The sequence below is a fragment of the Carcharodon carcharias genome, chromosome 2 (genome assembly GCF_017639515.1).
Source record: "Carcharodon carcharias isolate sCarCar2 chromosome 2, sCarCar2.pri, whole genome shotgun sequence".
Taxonomy (NCBI): domain Eukaryota; kingdom Metazoa; phylum Chordata; class Chondrichthyes; order Lamniformes; family Lamnidae; genus Carcharodon; species Carcharodon carcharias.
Window position 1 is genome coordinate 86,471,269 of NC_054468.1, and position 20,262 is coordinate 86,491,530.

Consider the following 20,262-nt stretch of genomic DNA (forward strand, 5'->3'; position numbering starts at 1 on the left):
TTGGTCACTTTTGCTAACACAAAGTTGGGTAAACAAATACTTGATTGACATGAGTAAATATAATTAGAGGTGCCTTTAACAAAACAAGTAGCTAAGGTTACACAGACTATTCAGTGCGTCACTGTAAATCACCTATAATGGCTGCTGAACATTAACCGGTTTCCACAGTCGAAGCTTATAAATTAGTCTCTTTCGCAGTAATTCCTAGGTAGCTATCAAGTCAACAGCTTTTTAAGGTAATTTATCAAATTGTTTTTCATGTGTGATTAAGAATCTTCAGAGCTTACACGATCTTATCCTCATGAGCAGCATGGATGAGTCAATTGCACAGTCAGTTGAGTCACTTGTTAGCTTCTGGAGCGTTGAGTTGATGAAATTCTTTGCAGCAGGGTTATGTCTCACCTGGGTCTTTGGTTCTGACTGAACCCACCTTATGCATGAGCAGTGGTATCCTTGCTGGCTTTCAGATTAATAATTAACCATAGTCAACAAAGGACCACAGGCATCTCTCTCCAGAAGAGCGAGAGAGAGAATTGGTTATATATAGCTTGAGGGCGTCACTCAGCAAGTGCGAGGCAAGGCCAGGAGGCAGGCCTCCATAAACTACCACAGCTAATACAAGGATTGAACACAAGCCATTGGTGTCATCCTGCACCACATGCTAACCACCTAAGCTAATCGACCCCTCTCACATTACTCACAATTAATTGACACTCAAAGCACTGCCTGAGTGGCTTTTGAAGCAGCAATTTAGTTTGTAACCTTTGCCTCTCTGTCATTAAACGCACCCGTACCAGCAAGGATACCTTTTTCACTTGTTAGATAAAAGTTCTTAAAGAAGAGGAATTGAAGAAATAAAAACTTACTTAGGTTAACACAGAAAGGTTGCTACTTTGACCAAAGTAATAAAATCTCTATATCTGAGTGACCCATGTGTCAGAAATGTTCGTGCCTTTTTATGTCAATCTTCCCCAACTGGACAATACTGAAGCATGGATTTCCAGGCAGGTTGGTTCAATTTCTAGCAATATGCCTTTACTTTAAAGCCTTAGTTTTAACAAAGGAACTCACACAAACCTGAAGAGTCATGATCTGTTCATGACTCACTAAAGGCTTCCTCTCTGGAGCTGTGTGGAGGATAATGATTTTACAACTTTGTTTGGTAGCACAGAATATTGAATATTGCTGAAAAACTGAGACATGTCACCGAAGCTTTTCATCTTATACTCATTAGGAAAATGTAAGAATGCCAAATCTCAAATGATCACAATTTATACTAGAGAAGAAAAATGGTTGAAAAGGAATGTATTTAAACCTTGCACCTTTTTAAAATTACCTGGGAGATTGGGGAGTCTATCGTTTTAAGTTACTTTCTCCATGGCAAAGCCTCGGCCAATCAGAGTCGACTTGCTAACGAATCAGCACCCTTTTCTCCCATCATATAAATTGTTGTAATTGCTTGAAATTTGGCATACTTGCGTTTGTCCTGGTGAGTGCAAGACGAAAAGCTTCAACAACATGTCTCTCTTTTCAGCAATACTTTACAACTTATTTGTTTAAAAGCTTATATTCAACTGTTTTAATTCCCTGTCTTCATTTCATGTGCTGAATTCTGTGTTGTACGTGTATCTTCAGTCATTTTACGGGGTATTTCCCTATATGAAACTCAAAGACAAAGGCAACCCATTGGCAATTTTACTGAGGATTGTTCCTATAATAGCAAACAAAAAGCTTTGTTATTGAAATAGTCACACTTTAGCAGATTTGCTCAGTCTAATTTACTAACTAGTTGGATTTACTCGTCTAACGTGCCTTAGCATTGATAAAGACCGAATTGTTTTTGTAACTTCTCGATATCTAAATGCATAAATATATGGAGAAACTGCCTTGGGTAACATCATAAGCATGTTGGTCATTGACAGAGTGATCCAGAGTCCGGTCATATAGGAAATCAGGTGCAGTTCCTGGAGTGCAGCCACTACTACCAACACAAGCAGAGGAAAGAAATAAAAAACGAGTAGCACTGAGTGGATGACATAGGTCTGTCTCGCCCTGGAGTTGCCACCCCATATTCCTGATGTCTTCGTTTTGCAGTATAACATGACATAGCAGCTGGAGATGAGTATTAAACATATCAGAAAGTAAATTATTGTGAAACTGTAATAAATTTTTAACAAAGGTGTATGAAGGATGGAGAGCACAAATATTAAAGGTAAGATGCAAACTGACAATGTGGAGAATGGATTCTGTTGAGTTCCAAGTGTTATTATATAGATAATGGATGGTGCAACAGTAGATATAATCCATATACAAATTATGATTTTGAGGGTCCGGGTGTGCGGTAAAAGTGATGTATAACGAAGGGGCCAACCAATAGCAACATAAGTGTCCATCACCATAGCAGTGACTGTCAGGATCCCATTAGAATAAGCCACCGTTAACACATATAAGAGGGTTTCACAAACAACTTTAGGCATTCCTACACCTGCGGTGTTAAGGGTGTCAATGAAGGTGTTCAGTATTGAATAAATCAAATCATTAACCAAAGTGTTGGCAAGTAGCAGATACCTGGTCTCCTGACGAAGGTTGTTGTTTGAAAAGATGGCTGACAGGACCAGAGGACTTGCCAACAGTGAGGCAAAGAGACAGAACACCAGAGGGATCATCAAAATGTCTGTCTTGGAGTGCCCCATAGCACTTACCCATGCCTGAGTTACATTATGTTGAAGACGAAGGTCCTCAGGATGGAAAGCATTTGCAGAGAATTGCACAGTAACGATTTCTTCACCCAGAGCAGGCATCTCATTGTAGGAATCACCATGTTCACATTTCGTTAAATTCATTCTGTGTTGCTTGGAGGAAACTCATGACTCCACAGAGCTGTTATCCGGTGTAGCAATGCTTCTCAAGCTCTTCAACCAACTCAATTCACTGACTTTGACTAAAGACTTCTCTGAGCTACCGCAGATTATGTCTGTGGCCTTTTACAAGCAATGTAAAAGCCTGCATACTGTCCAAATATGAAGAAAGAAATCTATAAATGAAAAGGGAGCCAATTTTCACTCCGTTTCTGGATGCAGCGTAAAATTAGTTCCAAATACTGTACTGTCCTGTTCAGTCTTCAGAGCACGTATGTAGAAATCAAGGCCTTTGAAGCTGACTACAGCAGAGATTCAGACTTATTCTAATATTTCATGAAGTTATCTACATCTCACAAAACTGAATATTGTACCAACAATGATCTTCACATAGATCCCCTAGAGTCCTCAAGGACAGCACAAATCCAAGAACTGTTGCTCCCACTCGAGCAGATTCACTGCAACTCGATGACTAATTGTTTGATTTGACACCTCATTGGGCACATAATTTACCTGGCCAATAGCAGTGAACAGAAGGATCAGTTTACTTAAGCCAACCTCTGAATGAATAACAGCTTCTAAACAACCTCTCACAAAACAGCACTAAAGCATATTAGACATTTACAGTCATGATTATGTTTGTTTTTTAAAATATGTTTTTATTTGCATTATACAAAGGAAAATAGAGCCATGAGCATGAACATGTTATAATAATATTTAGCAAGTTGGTATTGTTGAAGTCCAAACCAAAACACCTAAGAAAAAAATTACTTTCTAATTCCCTGACATGCGACTCATCAGGTTTGAGAAGTAATATAACCATTAATCCAAATGCCACATTCGTGCAGCTGTTAGATGTGCCATTAACTATTGAAGTAGCTTACAATTGATTGTAACAGATAGTGCACAGCAGCTTTTCAAAAATCATCATTTGCTTTCGATACTATATTTTTAGTGTCTTGGACTCCGAGCTGAGCCCATTAGAAATTCATAATAAATTTGATGGGCAGGATTTTTACTGAGCGGGCACTTGTGCAATATTTCAGTTGGCAGATGCACGTCGCAGTCAGCAGGACACCTGCTGACAACTAAAAGATTTATTAAGCCCATTAAAAAGATAATTGAATTAAAATTTTCGCTTTTCAACCTTTGCACTTTTCAAGAAACCTCGTCCATGGGCAGAATGAGGTTTCCAATACTTTAAAAATAAAATAAAAACGTAAACATTTCATTCATAACATGTCTCTGCTCGTGTGACAGAGTGCCATGAGGGGACATATTTTTTAACAATTTAAAATTCTTTATTTTTAATTCTTAAACTCTTCATCTCCCTGAGGCAGCTCTGTGCTCCTCCCTCACCTCCCATACAGGCAGTGCTGCAGCACGTGTTTCACGCTGAAATCCTGGTCCAGCCCTGACCGTGGGCAGCAGTCCGCTTCCCGACTGCCCCCGCCCAATGAGGGCAAAATTCTGCCCGATGTGTTTTTTGAGGAAGTCACTAGGGTAGCGGATGACAGAAATTGACAAGAATTGTCTACCTGGACTTTCAGGAAGCTTTTGATAAGTCACACTGGCTTACTTCACCAGTTGGAATCTTGAGATATTGGTAGAAATTTGAAACACTGGAATAGGAATTAGCTTCCAGTCAAAAAAGTTGCAGTTAACAATGTGGTTTAGCCTGAGGGCATGGAGTTGTGGTGTCCCAAGGACTGTCCTAGACCTGTTACTCTTCAAGGTCTTTATTAATGACAATAGTGTTTGGAGTATGATAAATACGTTTGTAGATGACATCAAGATGCGTGCAAAGGTTAATAAGGACAGTAGAGAAGTACAATCAAATCCAAGGAGATTTACATATATTAGGGGAGTTGGCCACATAATGGCAAATGACATATAATTTAAATAAGTGCAGTCACTGGGTGCCTAGAGAGGAAGACTGCAGATGTGCTAGAATTTGGAAAGTCCCTGAGCTGTCTATACAACTATTACAGGATGTATAAGAGGTGTCAGACAAGAGTAAGAAGCAGTGTTGGGGAGAATGAGAGTTTTGAAGCTAAAGATGGATTGCACCAAGGATTGGCACTGAGCTCCTTCCTCTTCCTGATTGTCATGGATGAACAAGTGAGACGTAAAGAGCCACGGTCAATGATGTTTGCAGATGACATTGAGCCAATTGGTGGGGATGATGAGGATATGACTGAATATCTGGAGAACTTGGGAGTGTTGTAAACTGCGAGAACGACAGTGTAGAACTTCAAAAGAATATAGACAAGTTGGCGGAGTGGGCAGAAAGATGCTAGATGAAGTTCAATATGGAGAAGTGGGAGGTGATGCATTTTGGTCAGAAGAACATGGGCAGATAACATAAAATAAGGGATGAAATTTTGAAGGGGGTGCAGGAGCAGAAAGACCTTTGAAGAAATTTGATAGAGATGTTCAAAATCATGAGGGGTCTGGACAGAGTAGATAGAAAGAAACTGTTCCCACTCATAAAAGGATCAAGAATGACAGGACACAGATTTAAAGTGATTTGCAAAAGATGCAAATGTGACGTGAGAAAAAACCTTTTCACAGAATGAGTGGTTCGGGTCTGGAATGCACTGCCCAGAAATGTGGTGGAGGCAGGCTCAATCGAGGCATTCAAGGGGGCATTAGATGATTATTTGAATAGAAGCAATGTGCAGGGGGTATGGGGAAAAGGCAAGGCAATGGCCTGTGTCATAATGCTCATTTGGAGAGCTGGATGATGGGCCGAATGGCCTCCTTCTGCGCCATTAAAATTCTGTGATTCTGTGAGAACTGAAGAAAAGCACTGGAAGACATGGGTATTAAGGCTAGTAGACAAAAGACCCAATTTACGGACTGTCAGTTTGAGCCTAGGCAGAAGATCAGAGTGAAGGAGTAAAGGTTATGGGTGAAGACTTGGGGAAAGTGAGTAGTTTCAAGTACCTGGGGTCAGTGGTGGCAGAAGATGGAAGTATGGAAATGGAAATTAAGCCCTGGGTGAAGTAATTAGAAGAAATGCTATGAAGTGTAATGTGATAGAAAAGTATCAGTGAAACTGAAAGGAAGAATCTCCAAGACAGTTGTGAAACTGGCCTTTTATATAGGGCAGAAACTTGGGCAACATCAAGAGAGGAACAATGACTGGATACCAATGAGATATAGATGCTGAGATGGATGTGTAGAAGGACAAGAGAAAGGGAAAGGTGAGAAACCATAGATCAGGGGGTCAGTGAAGATTGTGGAAGCTTTGAATAAAGTAGCTGAGAAGAGAGTGAAATGGTATGGTCATCTGTTGAGGAGAGAGAGAGGAAATGTGCTGATGTGAGTGATGGAGATGGGACTACCAGGAAGAGGAGAAAGGCCTAAGACCAGATGGAAAGATGTGGTGTTGAGGGAGTTGGATGCAATGGGAATGGAAGAGGAATGGGTGACTGAGGAGGAGATGGAGAAGGTAATCAACCAGCGTTGTGGCAGCCCCAAGTAAAACGGGAGAAGCTGAAAGCGTCATGCATGTTGGTAGGGCCAACACAGAAAGTGCATATCATTTCCAGGGTTCTACATGCAGAATGGTCAGCAAAGCAAGAGCCCATGGGATCAAATGACATGTGACAAATTGAATTCAAATTTGATTCATTGGAGGAAGCAAAAGGTAATTTGTGGGTATTTTGTGCCTGGAAGGCCGTTTCCAGTGGGGTTCTGCAAGCCTTGGTACTTTTGTTTTATATGTATGAATGAATGATTTATACTCGAATTTAGGGGGCATGATTAAAAAGTTTGCACATGATGCTAAAATATTTTGTGTGATTGATACTGAGGAAGAAAACTAGATCGCAGGAAGAAATCAATGGACTGGTCAGGGGGGAAGAAAAGTGGTACAATGGAATTCAGTCTGGAGAAGTATGTATTAATGCTTTTGATGAGGACAAACAAGGCAAGGGAATACTCAATAAATGATAGGATCCTGAGAAATGTAGAAGAACAGAAGGACTTAGGGATGTATGTCCACAAATTCCAGAAGATAGCAGGACAAGTAAATAAGATGGTTAAGAAAGTATATGGGAAAGTTCACTTTATTAGCCAAAGCATAGAATATAAGAACAGGAAGGTTAAAATGGAAATACATAAAATACAAGTTAGGTCACAACTAGAGTTCTGGTCACTGCATTACAGGAAGGCTGAGACTGCACTAGAGAGGGTACAGAGGAAATTTACAAGGGTGTTGCCTAGAATGGAGAATTTTAGCTATGAGGAAAGGTTGAATAGGCTGGGCTTGTTTTTTTTGGAATAGAGGCTACTGAGGTGAGATTTACTTGAGGTGTATAAAATTCTGAGGGGCCTAGAAAAGGCCTATTGGAAAAGACTTAGAAGTGATTGGCAGAGGCGTTAGGGGAGTTGAGGAAAGATCTTTTCACCTAGATCATGGTGAAGGTCTAAAACTCATTGCCTGAAAGGGTGGTAGAGCCAGAAACCCTCATGATATTTTAAAAAATACTTGGATATTCACTTGAATTGCCAGAAACCTATAGTACATAACATTGGGCCTGATGGCTCTTTCTTGGCCAGCACAGACATAATGGGCTGAACAACCCCTTTCTGTGCCATGAATTTTGTATGTTTCTAGCAATACTGAAAAGGGTTGTGAGAGATAAAGGTGTTAGTGTCATTGTGCACAGATCACTAATGCTTCAGGGCCAGAGAAACCGTAGCTAAAACTAGCAAGGCATTGAGTTGTAGAATAGAACTATTCAATATGAATCAAGAGGCACAATTTTGGCATCATAAAGGTCACTGCTCAGACAGCATCTGGAGTTCTTGTCTAATCTTGGTCCACCATATGGTAGATGATTTAATGGCCACAGAAAAGATTCCTTTTGAAACCTTCTCATCAGGTTTCCATCCCTACCACAGCACTGGAGAGATCCTAATTGTCATTGTGATGCATTACTCCTCTTTGACATTCCTGTGATCCACACAATCCTTCTCCATTGCCATTCTAGACCAGCACATTGATAATGCCCTTGCTTCATTTTAATCTTTTGTATCCAATCATAGCTGGAGCATCTCCAGCAATAGGTCCCCTTCCCACATCAGGATTGTTCCCTAAGTTTCAGAAGGATCTATCATTTGTCCACTTCTATTTCTAATCTGCATGTTGTCCCTTACTGACATCTCTGCAGACATGAAATCGGCATCCACACGCACAATGACAACACCTGGCTCTAAATCTACATCACCTTCCCCAATCCTTCCCTGCCTCTGTGTGGTTAGACTGCTTGCCTGACATCCAGTTTTAGTTGGGCCGCAACTTCCTAAAGCTAAACATTAGTCAGAGCAAAACCATTTTCTCTGCTCTGTACAAACTCTACTGTTCCAATGATATCACTCCGCTTTCTCAGCTGCTGTCTCAGGCTGAAGCAGACTGTTTGTACCTTCTGTGACCTATTCGAGCCTGAACTGAGTTTCCAGCCTCTTATTCTCTCTATGGCAAAGACAGGATAAGGGCTTGCTTCTATTTCGATAACATCACTTACCTCCACCTGTTGACTGGTAAAATCCTCATCCATGTTAAAATGTATGTTTAAAGCAGCAAATCATTGTCATAGTTTTGCAAAGCACAGATGCTTCTTTTAATCATAGAACTGAAATAATGTGTAGTATGCAACATCAACAGTATATTATGGTCATTGCATGATAACTATCCATTCTTAAATGTAGCTTTTATCAAGGCTCTTCAGACATACTTCATCTTGTACATTGTGCTTCAAAGCCTATCACCATTCTGCAGCATAAAAGTCATTAGTGGACAGCTCTTTCATTCCTTTCTTGTGTCACCTTCATTAGCATCATCATTAATGCTTGTATGTTGCTTAATTGTGTCACTTGGATGTTGATCAGTGCTTTACTTCGGGCCGACGCTCGGGTGACAAGTAATCAGAAATTTGCCTGCTAAATTTCCTCACCAATTAAATTTTGTCCCAATGCCTCTTTGAATGCGAAGTTCCTTTTCCTTTTGGCACCGCATCATGAGTGGTGGGCACGAGGCAACACTTAAAACACTCAAACTCTGCGAGTTTAAAGAACTCATTGTTAACCTCAAGTTAATTCCCTTCCAAAATTTGGAGCTGGAAAGTTGGGTGCCCCCAGGATATGCGACTATTGTGTCAGTGATGTCAGTGGGTGCTGCACATATCAAGGTGAGTAATGTGTGATTATGTCACTAACGTCACTGCCCTCATACAAAAAGACCAGGAAGAGTTATGTCTTTGCGCAGCTCAAAATCAGGTCGAAATCAATTTTTAGCTGATACATCAAATTGGAAAAATTAAAAAAAACTGATGGAACTTTGAGAGAAAGAAAATGATTTTAAAGATCTTTAAATATTTTCGTTGAATAAAAAGTGAAAAATTGTTCTCCACTAATTTCTGAGAGAGTACTGAGTGAGGAAGCATAAACATTCTCAGTGGACAAACTTGATTATTCCCAATTCAAAATAGGTATTGTGACATTACACATGGCAGGTAAAGGAGAAGTTAATGCTCTTATTTGCTTTTTGTTTATGCCTGTTCTGTGGCTCTATCTTTCTCTAATTTTCCACTTCTGTCTGTGTTTTTGTTTGTTTTTTGGCTTTGCTTTCAGGTGAGTGTTAGTGGGCGACATGGTAAGCTGAGGAGATTTTAAGGGTGGCATGTTAAATCTTTTTGGTGGCAGGTGTGGGGGAATGTGGCCCTGAATTTTGAGGATGGTGGGTGCACAAAGACTCAGTGGGGAACCCACACCCGCAAATTCCGGCTGCCCTGCAGCCAGTTAGTGCCCAAATGAGAGTTGAATATCACTTGGGAGGGCGTCTCACCTTGGAGAGCTGCCGGCCAAACAGACTGGCTCATGAGAGGGGCGTGTGGCGAGCGCGCAAGGGGGTGGTAGGGGCTTGTGAGGGGTTGTTGGGTGCTCGCAAGGGAGGTGAGGGGGGCTAGTGGGAGGGCTTGCAAGGGGGGCATGCAAGGGATGCACGTGAAGGGGGCTCGAGAGGGGGAATGCAAGGGGGGGTGCACAAGGGGGGCGATGTAGGCTCATGAGGGAGTGATGGGAGCTCATGAGGGGGCCAAGAGCGGGGACATGCAAGGGGGACAGGTGAGGGGGATGAGAGGGGGGCACGTGAGGGGATTGAGGGGGCGAGGGGGGCTTGTGAGAGGGCAAGGGGGGTTGCGAAGGGGAGAAGGGATGAGGAGGGCTCATGAGAGTAAGGGAGCTTGTGAGGGGGGTGAGGGACAAGGGGCGGCTCGTGAGGGGGCGAGCGGTGGCTCGCGAGGGGGTAGAGGGATACTTGGGGGGGGCGAGTGTTGCTCATGGGGGGAGTAAATGTTGCATGCGAGGAGGAGCAAGAGTTGTTCGCGAAGGGGGCAAGGGGTCTCGCGAGGTGGGAGAGTGTTGCACGCTGGGGGTGAGGGGGTGGAGGGGGGCAGGGAGGCACATCAGGGGGATGAGGGAGTCATGCCAAGGGGGCAAGGGAGGCTCATGAAGTGAGTGGGGTTTATGAGGGGGGCTCGCAAGGGGGCCAAGGCGGGCTCACGAAGGGGCTTGCAAGGGGTGCTGGTGAGGGGGGCTGGCAGTGGGTTGGCGAGTGGGGCGAGGAGCAGTCATGGTGGGAGTGAGGAGGGTTTGTGAGGTGTGCAAGTGGTGCTCACGAGGGGGACTCGAGGGGGGGTGTTCGTGAGGGGAGAGGGTTGCATGCGACAGGGGTGAGGGCACACGGGGGCAGCAAGGGGGCTCAGGATGGGTGCTTGCAAGGGGGACAGGGTGAGGTGGGTGAGGGTGGCTGGTGAGGTGGGGGGGTGGCAAGGGGGGGGTCACCAGGAGGGCGAGTGGGGGGGAGTCACCGGAGGAGTGGGGGATGTCACCTGGGGGGGGGGGGGGGGGGGGGGGGGGGTGTATGGGGGGCAAGTGTGGGTCACAAGGGGAGAGAGCGGGGGTCATTAGGTGGGTGAGAGGGAGGTCACCGGGGTGTGGGGGTTTGGATGTGTTTGTGTGGCAAGTGGGTACCACTGGGGAGGGGGTAAGGGGAGGGTCACCGGAGGGGGTAGGGGCAAGAGGGAGTTACTGGGGGGGGGGGTGAGGGGGCTGTCACCGGTGAGTGGGGGTGAGGTGGGTCATCAGGGGAGCGAGGTGAGGTGAGCAGGGGGCAAGGGGGGGTCACCAGGGGAGCAAGGAGCTCACTGGGTGGGGGTGGGGGGGAGGAATTCACCAAGAGGGTGAGGGGGAGTCACCAGGGGAGCAAGGGCAGTGATAGAATGGGGGAGGGAAGGAGGGGGCTGGGAGAAGCCAAGGAGGGAGGGGGTGAGCACAAGGCAGGGAGAGGGGGAGGAAGAGGGCAGGGGAGTGATGGAGGGAGGAAGAGGGTGGGGGAGGGAGAGAAGGGAATAGGGGGTTAGGGAGAGGAGGGAATGGAGGGAGGAGAGGGAGGGTGGAGGGAGAGAGGGGGAATGTATGGGGAAAGAGAGCGAGGACAATGGAGGGGTAGAGAGGGGGATGGCGGGGGAGAGAGAGTGGAGAATGGAGGGAGAGAGAGCAAGGGGAATGGAGGGCTAGAAAGAAGAGAGGGGAGTGGAGGGAAAGAGAGAGGCGGGATGGAGAGGTAGAGAGATAGTGAGAGAGAGATGGAGGGGACGGACATAAAGAGAGGGGAATGGAGGTGGAAAGAGATAGAGAGAGGGTCACGATGGGGAGAGAGATAGAGAGGACATTGGAGAGGGTGAGAGATTGAGAGAAGGGGATGGAGGAGGAGGGATGTAGAGAGAGGGGGATGGAGGGGGAGAGAGATAGAGAGAGGGGGTTGCAGGGAGAGTGAGAAGGTATGGAGAGGGAGAGAGACAGGATGGAGGGAGGAGAGAGAGGTATGAGGGCAGAGAAAGGAGCGGAATGGAGGGGGTAGAGAGAGAGAGGAGGGCTATGGAGGGAGAGAGATAGAGAGTGGAGGAATAGGCGGGGAGAGACAGATAGAGGGGGGAATCGTGGGTGAGAGCGCGGGCAGTGGGGAATGGAGGGGGAGAGATGAGGCTTGGACGGTAAGAGAGATTGAGAGAGGGGGATGGAGGGAGAAAGTGAGAGAGAGAGGGAGGGATGGACGGGAGAGAAGGGGGATGGAAGGATGAGGGATAGAGAGAGGGGAGTGGGGGGGAGGAAGGGGGGGTGGAGTGGGTGAGAGAGAGGGATGGAGGGGGTGAGAGATAGAGAGAGGGGCATGGAGTGGGATAGAGAGAGGGAGAGAAAGATCAAGGGGGATAAAGATAAAGAGGTGGATGTGGGGAGAGAAATGGAGTGAGGGGGTGGAGGGAAGAAACATAGGGAGAGGAGAATGGAGGGGGAGAGATATAGGGAGAGAGGGATGGAGGGGAGAGACAGAGAGGGAGGAATGACGGTGGAGGGGGATAGAGAGAGGGACATGGAGGGGATAGAGAGAGAGAGAGATCGAGGAGGAGAGAGCTAGAGAGAGGGATGTGGAGGGGGAGGGAGTTATGGAGAGGGGATGGAGGGCGAGAGAGATAGAGAAAGGGAGAAGGAGGGGAAGGGTGACAGAGATGGAGATGGATGGAGAGCGAGAGACAGATAGAGGGGGGTGATGGAGGGAGGGAGACATACAGAGAGGGGAATGGAGATCAATAGGGGGGGTTTGGAGGAGGAGAAATTTAGAGAGATGGAAATGTGGGGAGAGAGATAGAGACAGGAGGATGGACAGGCAAAGAGAATGTAAAGGGGGATGAACGGGGAAAGAGATAGAGAGAGGAGGATGGAGGAGGAGAGAGGTAGAGGGAGGGGGATGGAAGGAGAAAGAGGAAAGGGAGGGGATGGAGGGGAAGAGAGATAAAGAGGGATGGAGCTGGCGAGAAATAGAGAGAGGGGGATGGAGGAGGAATAGAGAGATACAGAAAGGGGGGATTGAGGGGGAGAGATAGAGAGGGTGGAACGGAAGGTGAAAGAGAGGGAAGGGGGGAATAGATGGGGAGAGAGGAGGGAATGGAATGGGAAAGAGGGGCATGGAGGGAGGGAGAGATAGAGAGACGGAGATGGAGGGGGAGAGAGATGGACAGTGGGGGGAATGAGGGGGAGAGATAGGGAGGGGGAATGGAAGGTGAAAGAGAGGGAAGGGCAATGGAAGGGGAGAGAGAGGGAAGGGGGGAGAGAAGTAGACAGATGGGGATGGAGGGAGAGAGAGATTGAGAGGAGTGTGGAGGGGGAGGGATATATGGAGAGGGGGTGGAGGGTGAGAGATAGAGTGAGGGAAATGGTGGGGGAGGCTGATAAAGAGAGGGGAATGGAGGGGGAGGGGGAGAGGGAGATAGAGAGGGGATGGAGGGAGGGAGACATACAGAGGGGAACGGAGATGGTTTGGAGGGGGAGGGATTTAGAGAGATGGGAATGCGAGGAGAGAGATAGATATGGGGGATGGATGGGGAGAGAGATAGGGATAGGGGGATGAGGGAGATAGAAATAAAGAGACAGATCGAGGGGAGAAAGATAGAGAGCCGTGGCTGCGCGGAAAGAGATGGAAAGAGGGGTTGGAGGGGGAGAGAGATAGGAAGGGGGGATGGAGAGGAGAGACATGGAGTGAGAGGAATGAAGGTGGAGAGAGGTAGGGGAGGAGGATGGAGGGACAAAGAGATAGCGGGAGGGGTTAGGGTTGGGAGAATAGAGATAAAGAGGGATGGAGGGGGAGAGAAATAGAGAGGGATGGGGGGATGGGGGGACAGAGATAGAGAGAGGGTGTGGATGAGGAGAGATATAGAGAGAGGGGGGATGGAAGGGGAGAGAGAGGGAAGGGGGGAATGGAGGGCGAGTAAGAGAGAGAAGTGGGAATACATGAGGAGAGGGGGGAGTGGAGTGGGAGAGATGGGAATGGAAGGGGCAAGAGATAGAGAGAGAGAGAGATCGAGGGAGAGAGATAGCCAGAGGAGATAAAGAGGGAAAGTGATCGAGAGAGGGGCATGGAGGGAGGGAGAGATAGAGAGAGGGGATGGAGGGGAAGGGGGATGGAGGAGGCAAGAGACAGAGAGAGAGGGATGAAGAGGGAAAGTGATCGAGAGAGGGGCATGGAGGGAGGAAGAGATAGAGAAAGGGGATGGAGGGGGAGAGAGATAGAGAGAGGGGGATGGAGGGAGAGAGACAGATGGAGAGAGGGGGATTGAGGGGCTGAGAGATAGAGAGAGGTGGTTGGACGGGGAGTGAAATGGAAGGGGAGAGAGATAGAGAGAGGGGGATGGAGGGAGAGAGAGAGATGGAGAAAAGGGGCATTGATGGGGAGAGAGATGCTGAGAGGGGGGCTGGAGGGGGAGAGAGATAGAGAGAGGTGATGGAGAGAGAGATGGAGATGGAGGGAGAGAGAGATTGGGGGAAGGGGATAGAGAGTTAGAGACAGGGGAATGGAGGGGGGAGAGAGATAGAGAAAGGGTGATGAAGGGAGAGGGAGTTAGAGAGAAGGCAATGGAGGGGTAGAAAGATAGAGAGGAGGAAGGAGGGGGAGGGGAGAGAGGTAGAGAAAGGACGATGAAGGGAGAGAGAGTTATGGAGAGGGGGATGGATGGGGAGAGTGATAGGGAAGGACAGATGGAGCAGGAGTGAGATGGAGAGAGGGGGATTGAGGGGCTGAGAGATAGAGAGAGGTGGTTGGACGGGGAGTGAAATGGAAGGGCAGAGTGATAGAGAGAGGGGGATGGAGGGGCTGAGAGATAGAGGACAGGGTTGGAGGGAGTGAGTGGGATGGAGAGGAGAGGGTGGTATGGAGTGAGAGAGAGATAGAGGGAAGAACGGGGAAAGATGGGGGTGTGGACTGTGAGGGAGAGAGGGGGATGGAGTGTGAGAGAGAGAGAGAGGGATGGAGAGGAAGAGAGTAAGACAGTGGGGTAGAGAGATAGAGAGGTGGAAGGAGGTAGAGGGGGAAAGAGATAGAGAAAGGGCGATGAAGGGAGAGACAGTTAGCGAGAGGGGGATGGAGGGGCCGAGTGATATAGAGAGGGGGATGAAGGGGGAGAGAGATAGAGAGAGGGGAATGGAGGGGAAGGGGAGGGATGGAGGGGGAGAGAGATAGAGAGAGGGGAATGGAGGGAGAGAGAGAGATGGAGAAAGGGGGCATTGATGGGGAGAGAGATGCTGAGGGGGGGGCTGGAGGGGGAGAGAGATAGAGAGAGGTGATGGAGATGGAGGGAGAGAGAGATTGGAGGAGGGGGATGGAGAGTTAGAGAGAGGGGAATGGAGGGGGGAGAGAGATAGAGAAAGGGTGATGAAGGGAGAGAGAGTTAGAGAGAGGGCAATGGAGGGGTAGAAAGATAGAGAGGAGGAAAGATGGGGAGGGGACGAGAGATAGAGAAAGGGCGATGAAGGGAGAGAGAGTTAGGGAGAGGGGGATGGATGGGGAGAGTGATAGGGAAGGACAGACAGATTGGGAGAGAGATGGAGAGAGGGGAATTGAGGGGCTGAGAGATAGAGAGAGGTGGTTGGACGGAGAGTGAAATGGAAGGGGAGAGTGATAGAGAGAGGGGGATGGAGGGGGTGAAAGATAGAGGGTAGGGTTGGAGGGAGTGAGTGGGATGGAGAGGGAGAGGGTGGTATGGGGTGAGAGAGAGATAGGGGGATGGACGGGGAAAGATGGGGGGTGGACTGTGAGGGAGAGAGGGGGATGGAGTGTGCGAGAGAGAGAGGAGATGGAGAGGAAGAGAGTAAGACAGAGGGGTAGAGAGATAGAGAGGGGGAAGGAGGTGGAGGGGGAGAGAGATAGAGAAAGGGCAGTGGAGGGGGGAGAGAGATAGAGAAAGGGTGATGAAGGTAGAGAGAGTTAGAGAGAGGGGAATGGAGGGGTAGAGGGTTAGAGAGGGGGAAGGAGGGGAGGGGGAGAAAGATAGAGAAAGGGCGATGGAGGGGGGAGAGAGATAGAGAAAGGGCGATGAAGGGAGAGAGAGTTAGGGAGGGGGGATGGAGGGACCGAGTGATATAGAGAGGGGGATGAAGGGGGAGAGAGATAGAGAGAGGGGAATGGAGAAGAAGAGAGATAGAGTGAGGTGGATGGAGAGAAAAGGAGGGGGAGAGAGATAGGGAGAGGGGATGGAGGGAGAGAGGGAGAGAAGGGGCTGGAGGGGGAGAGAGATAGAGAAAAGGTGAAGGTGGGGGATAGAGATAGGGCTGTGGAGGGGGTGAATGATATAGAGAGAGCAATGGAGGGGGAAAGATCGGGAGAGGGGGATTGAGGGGGAGAGGGGTGGAGACCAGAGGGTGGTGGGGAAAAGAAGGGGAGAGAGATAGAGAGGGCACGATTGAGGGGGAGAGAGATAGAGAGAGGGGGATAGAGGGGGAGAGAGATGGAGAGAGGGGGATGGTGGGGAAAAGAGGGGGAGAGGAGGATGGGTGAGAGAGATAGAGAGAGGGAGATGGAGGGGGAGAGAGATAGAGAGCGGGGGATGGAGGGGGAGAGAGATAGAGGGAGGGGGGAGAGATAGAGAGGGGGGAATACAGGGTGAGAGAGATAGAGAGAGGGGGATGGCGGGGGAGCAGATAGAGAGGGGGGGATTGAGGTGGAGAGAGATAGAGAGAGGGGGATAGAGAGGGAGAGAGATGGAGAGAGGGGGTTGGCGGGGAAAAGAGGGGGAGAGGGGGATGGGGGAGAGAGATAGAGAGAGGGTGACGGAGGGGGAGAGAGATAAAGGGAGGGGGATGGAGGTGGATAGAGAGAGAGGGGGATGGAGGTCGAGAGAGACTGAGAGATGGGTTGGAGGGAGAGAGAGATGGATTGGAAGTAGAGAGATGGGGATGGAGGACGTGAGAGATAAAAGGAGGGGGCTGGAGGTGGAGAGAGACAGAGGGGTTTGGAGAGGTAACAGGGAAGGGGAATTGAGGAGAGGGGGAATGGGGGTGAGGGAGAGAGGTTGGGAATGGGAGAGAGATTGGGAATGGGAGAACGGCAGAGAGGGGAGAATGGGGAAGAAGAAGAGTGGAGGAATGGGGGACAGGAAAAGGGGGGAATGGGGGAGAGCGAGAGTGGAAGGGAATTGGGGGGGAGGGAGAGGGGAATGGGGGAGAGGGAGATGGGAATGAGGGAGAGGGGGAGAGCAAGGGAAATGGGGGGAAGTAAGGGAGGGGAATGGGGGAGAGAAAGAGGAGAGGAGGGGTGAATGGAGGACAGGGAGAGAAAGGGCAATGGTGGAGATGGAGAGGGTTGAATGGGGGAGAGGGAGAGAGGTTGTGAATGGGGGAGAGAGCGGGATGGGGAGAGGACGAGAGGTGGGAATTGGGCAGAGGGAGTGAGGGGGGAATGGGGGAGAGGGAGAGAAGTAGTTTTGCGAAAATGGGGGAGGGGAATGGGAAGAGGGAGCGAATTGGGGATGGGCCGGAGAGGGGTAGAAGGGTGGATAGCGGGGAGTGGGGTGGAGAAGGGAGAAAATGGGAGAGAGTAGTGGGGAGAGAGGGGGAGAGAGCAGGGGGAAGAGGGGGCGGGGAAGAGGGGGAGAGAGCAGGAAGAAGAGGCGGGGAGGTGGGGATGTGGGGAGCATGGATGGTGAGGTGGAAAGTGGGATGTAGAGGGGGAGAGTGGGGGTGGAGAGGCAGGGAAAGGGGTAGTGGAGGTAAGCAGGTGGAGAGTCGAGAGGGGGTTTGAGGGGGAGGGGGAGGGGGAGAGAGGGAACGGAGAAAAGGGGGAAGAGGAGGGAGAGAGAGGGAGTGAGAGGGGAGCAAAGGAGGAGAGTGGGGGAGAGAAGGGGTAGAGAGGGAGGGAGAGAGGGGTGGAGAGATAGGGTAGAGAGTGGGAAGGGGGTGGAGAGAGGGGGAGGAGATGGGGAGGGAGGAGAGGGGGAGGGGTAGAGGGGGGAGTGGGTAGAGGGGGAGGGGTTAGAGGGGGGATGAGAGAGGGGAGAGGGGCAAGGGGGGATGGGGGTAAGTGGGGGAGAGGGGAGAGGGGGGGAATATGGGGGAGAAGGGATGGAGAGGGAGGGAGAGGGGGTGGAGAGGGGGCAGGGGGTGGGAGAGGGGGGAGGTGGTGGGAGAGGGGGGTTGGGGGTTGGAGAGGGGGAGGGGGTTGGAGAGGGGGGCGAGGGGAAAGGAGGGAGAGGGGAGTGGGTGTGCAGGGGGGAGAGGGGAGGAATCTGGAGAGGGAGAGAGTGGGGAATGGGGACAGGGAGAGAGGGGGAAATGGGGGAGAGGCTGGGGGAATGGGGGAGAGGGGTGGAATGGGGAGAGGGAGGGGGTGGAATAGGGGGAATGAGAAGGATGGGGGAAATGAGGGAAGGGGAGTACATGGGGGGTGTGAGTGGGGGAATGTGGGCTAGAGAGAGGGGGCAATTGGGAGAGGTAAAGGGGGAAAGGGACAGGGAGAGGGAGTGAGAGGGGGAATAGTGGAGACAGGGGCATGGGAGAAAGGGGGGATTGGGGTGAGGGGTTGGAATGGGGGTGAGGGGTGGAATGGGGGAGAGGGGGGAAATGGGGAATTGTTAGAGAGCATGGAATGGGGAGGCGGAATGAGGGAGAGGGAGAGAGGGTGGAATGGGGGAGGGGAGGGAATTGGGGAGAATGGGGGAGAGGGGAAAATGTGGCAAAATGGGGGAATGAGACAGAAGGGGGGTATGGGGGTGAGGGGTGTGAATGCAGGAGAAGGGGTGAATTGGTGAAAGGGGGTGAATGAGGGAGAGGGCCGTGAATGGGGAGAGGAGGAGAATAGGGGACAGGGGGTGATTTGCAGAGGGGGGAATGGGGAGAGGGAGAGGGGGGGGGATATGGGGGGAGTGAGTGGGGGAATGTGTAAGAGGGAGAGAGGGGGCTATTGCGAGAGGGAAAGGGGGATGGGACAGGGAGGAGGCATGGGAATGGGGTACTGGGAGAGAGGGGGCAGTGGGGCAGGGGAGATGGGAGATTGTGATATAGGGGGAATGGGGGATGGGGAATGGGGAGGAGGGCAAATGAGGAGGGGTGAATGGGTGGGGGGGAATGGGGAGGGGGAGGGAGAGAGGGGGGAATGGGGAGAGAGAGGAGGGAATGGGGCTGAGGGAGAGGGGAGGAATGGGGGAGAGGGAGAGAGAGTGGGGAAGGAATCGGGGAAAGGGAGAGAGACAGTGGAAGGGGGGAATGGGGCTGAGGGGGGAAATGGGGCAGAGTGGGAGAAATGGGGCAGAGGGGGAGAAATGGGGCTGAGGGGGAGAAATGGGGCAGAGGGGGAGAAATGGGGCCGAGGGGGTGAAATGGGGCCGAGGGGGAGAAATGGGCAGAGGGTGGGGGGAATGGGGCAGGAGGGGAAATGGGGGAAGAAGGGGGAATGGGGGCAGAAGGGGGGAATGGGGGAAGACAGGGGGAATGGGGGCAGAAGGAGGGAATGGGGAGGGTGAATGAGGGTGGGGGGAATGGAGCAGAGGGGTGAACAGGGCAGGGGGCAATGGGGCAGATGGGGGGAATAGGGCAGAGGCGGGAATGGGGCAGGGGGTACTGGGGGAGAGGGGACTGTGGCAGGTGGGGATGGGAGCAGAAGGGGGAATGGGGGCAAAAGGGGGAATGGGGGAGGGGGTGTGTGGGGGGAGTGAGTGAGGGAATGTGGGGAGGGAGAGGGGGAAATTGGGAGAGGTAATAGGGGGTTGGGGACAGGGAGGGGTGAATGGAGGAGAGGGAGTGAGAGGGGGAATGGTGGAGACAGGGGCATGGGGGATTGGGATGGGGGGTTTGGGGATAGGGGGAATGGGGGAGAGGGAATGGGCGAGAGGGGGAAATGTTGGAGAGGGGGGAATGGTGGAGGGGAGGGAATGGGGCTGAGGGTAGAATGAGGGTGGAGAGTGGAGAGAGGGGATAGAGATGGGGAGAGGGGGCCGAGGAGGAAAGGGAGGGAGAGGAGAGTGGGTGTGCAGGGGGGAGAAGGGATGGAGAGGGAGAGGGGAGAAGGGGGAGGAATGGGGAGAGGGAGCGGGAATGGGGGAGAAGGAGAGGGGGAATTGGAGAGAGGGACATATTGGTGGAAATGAGGGAGAGGGGTGCAATGGGGAGACAAAGAGGGTGGAATGAGAGGGGTGGGGGGAAATGGGGGGAGTGAGTGGGGGAATGTGCGGTAGAGAGAGGTGGCCATTGGGAGAGGGGCAGGGAGGGGAGATAGGGACAGGGAGAGGGAGTGAGAGGGGGAATGGGGGAGACAGGGCCATGGGGGACTGGGAGAAAGGGGGATGGGGGGATGGGTAAGAGGGGGGAAATGGGGGAGTTGGGAGAGAGCATGGAATGGGGGGACTGATGGGGAGGGGAAGGAATGGGGAGAGGGAGAGAGGGTGAAATGGGGAGGGGGGAATGGGGAGGGGGAAATGGGGAGGGGTGGAATGGGGGAGGGGGAATGGGAGAGGGGGGAATCGGGGAGGGGGTGAGAGGGAGAGATGGGGGAATAGGGAGAGGGAGGGAAGGG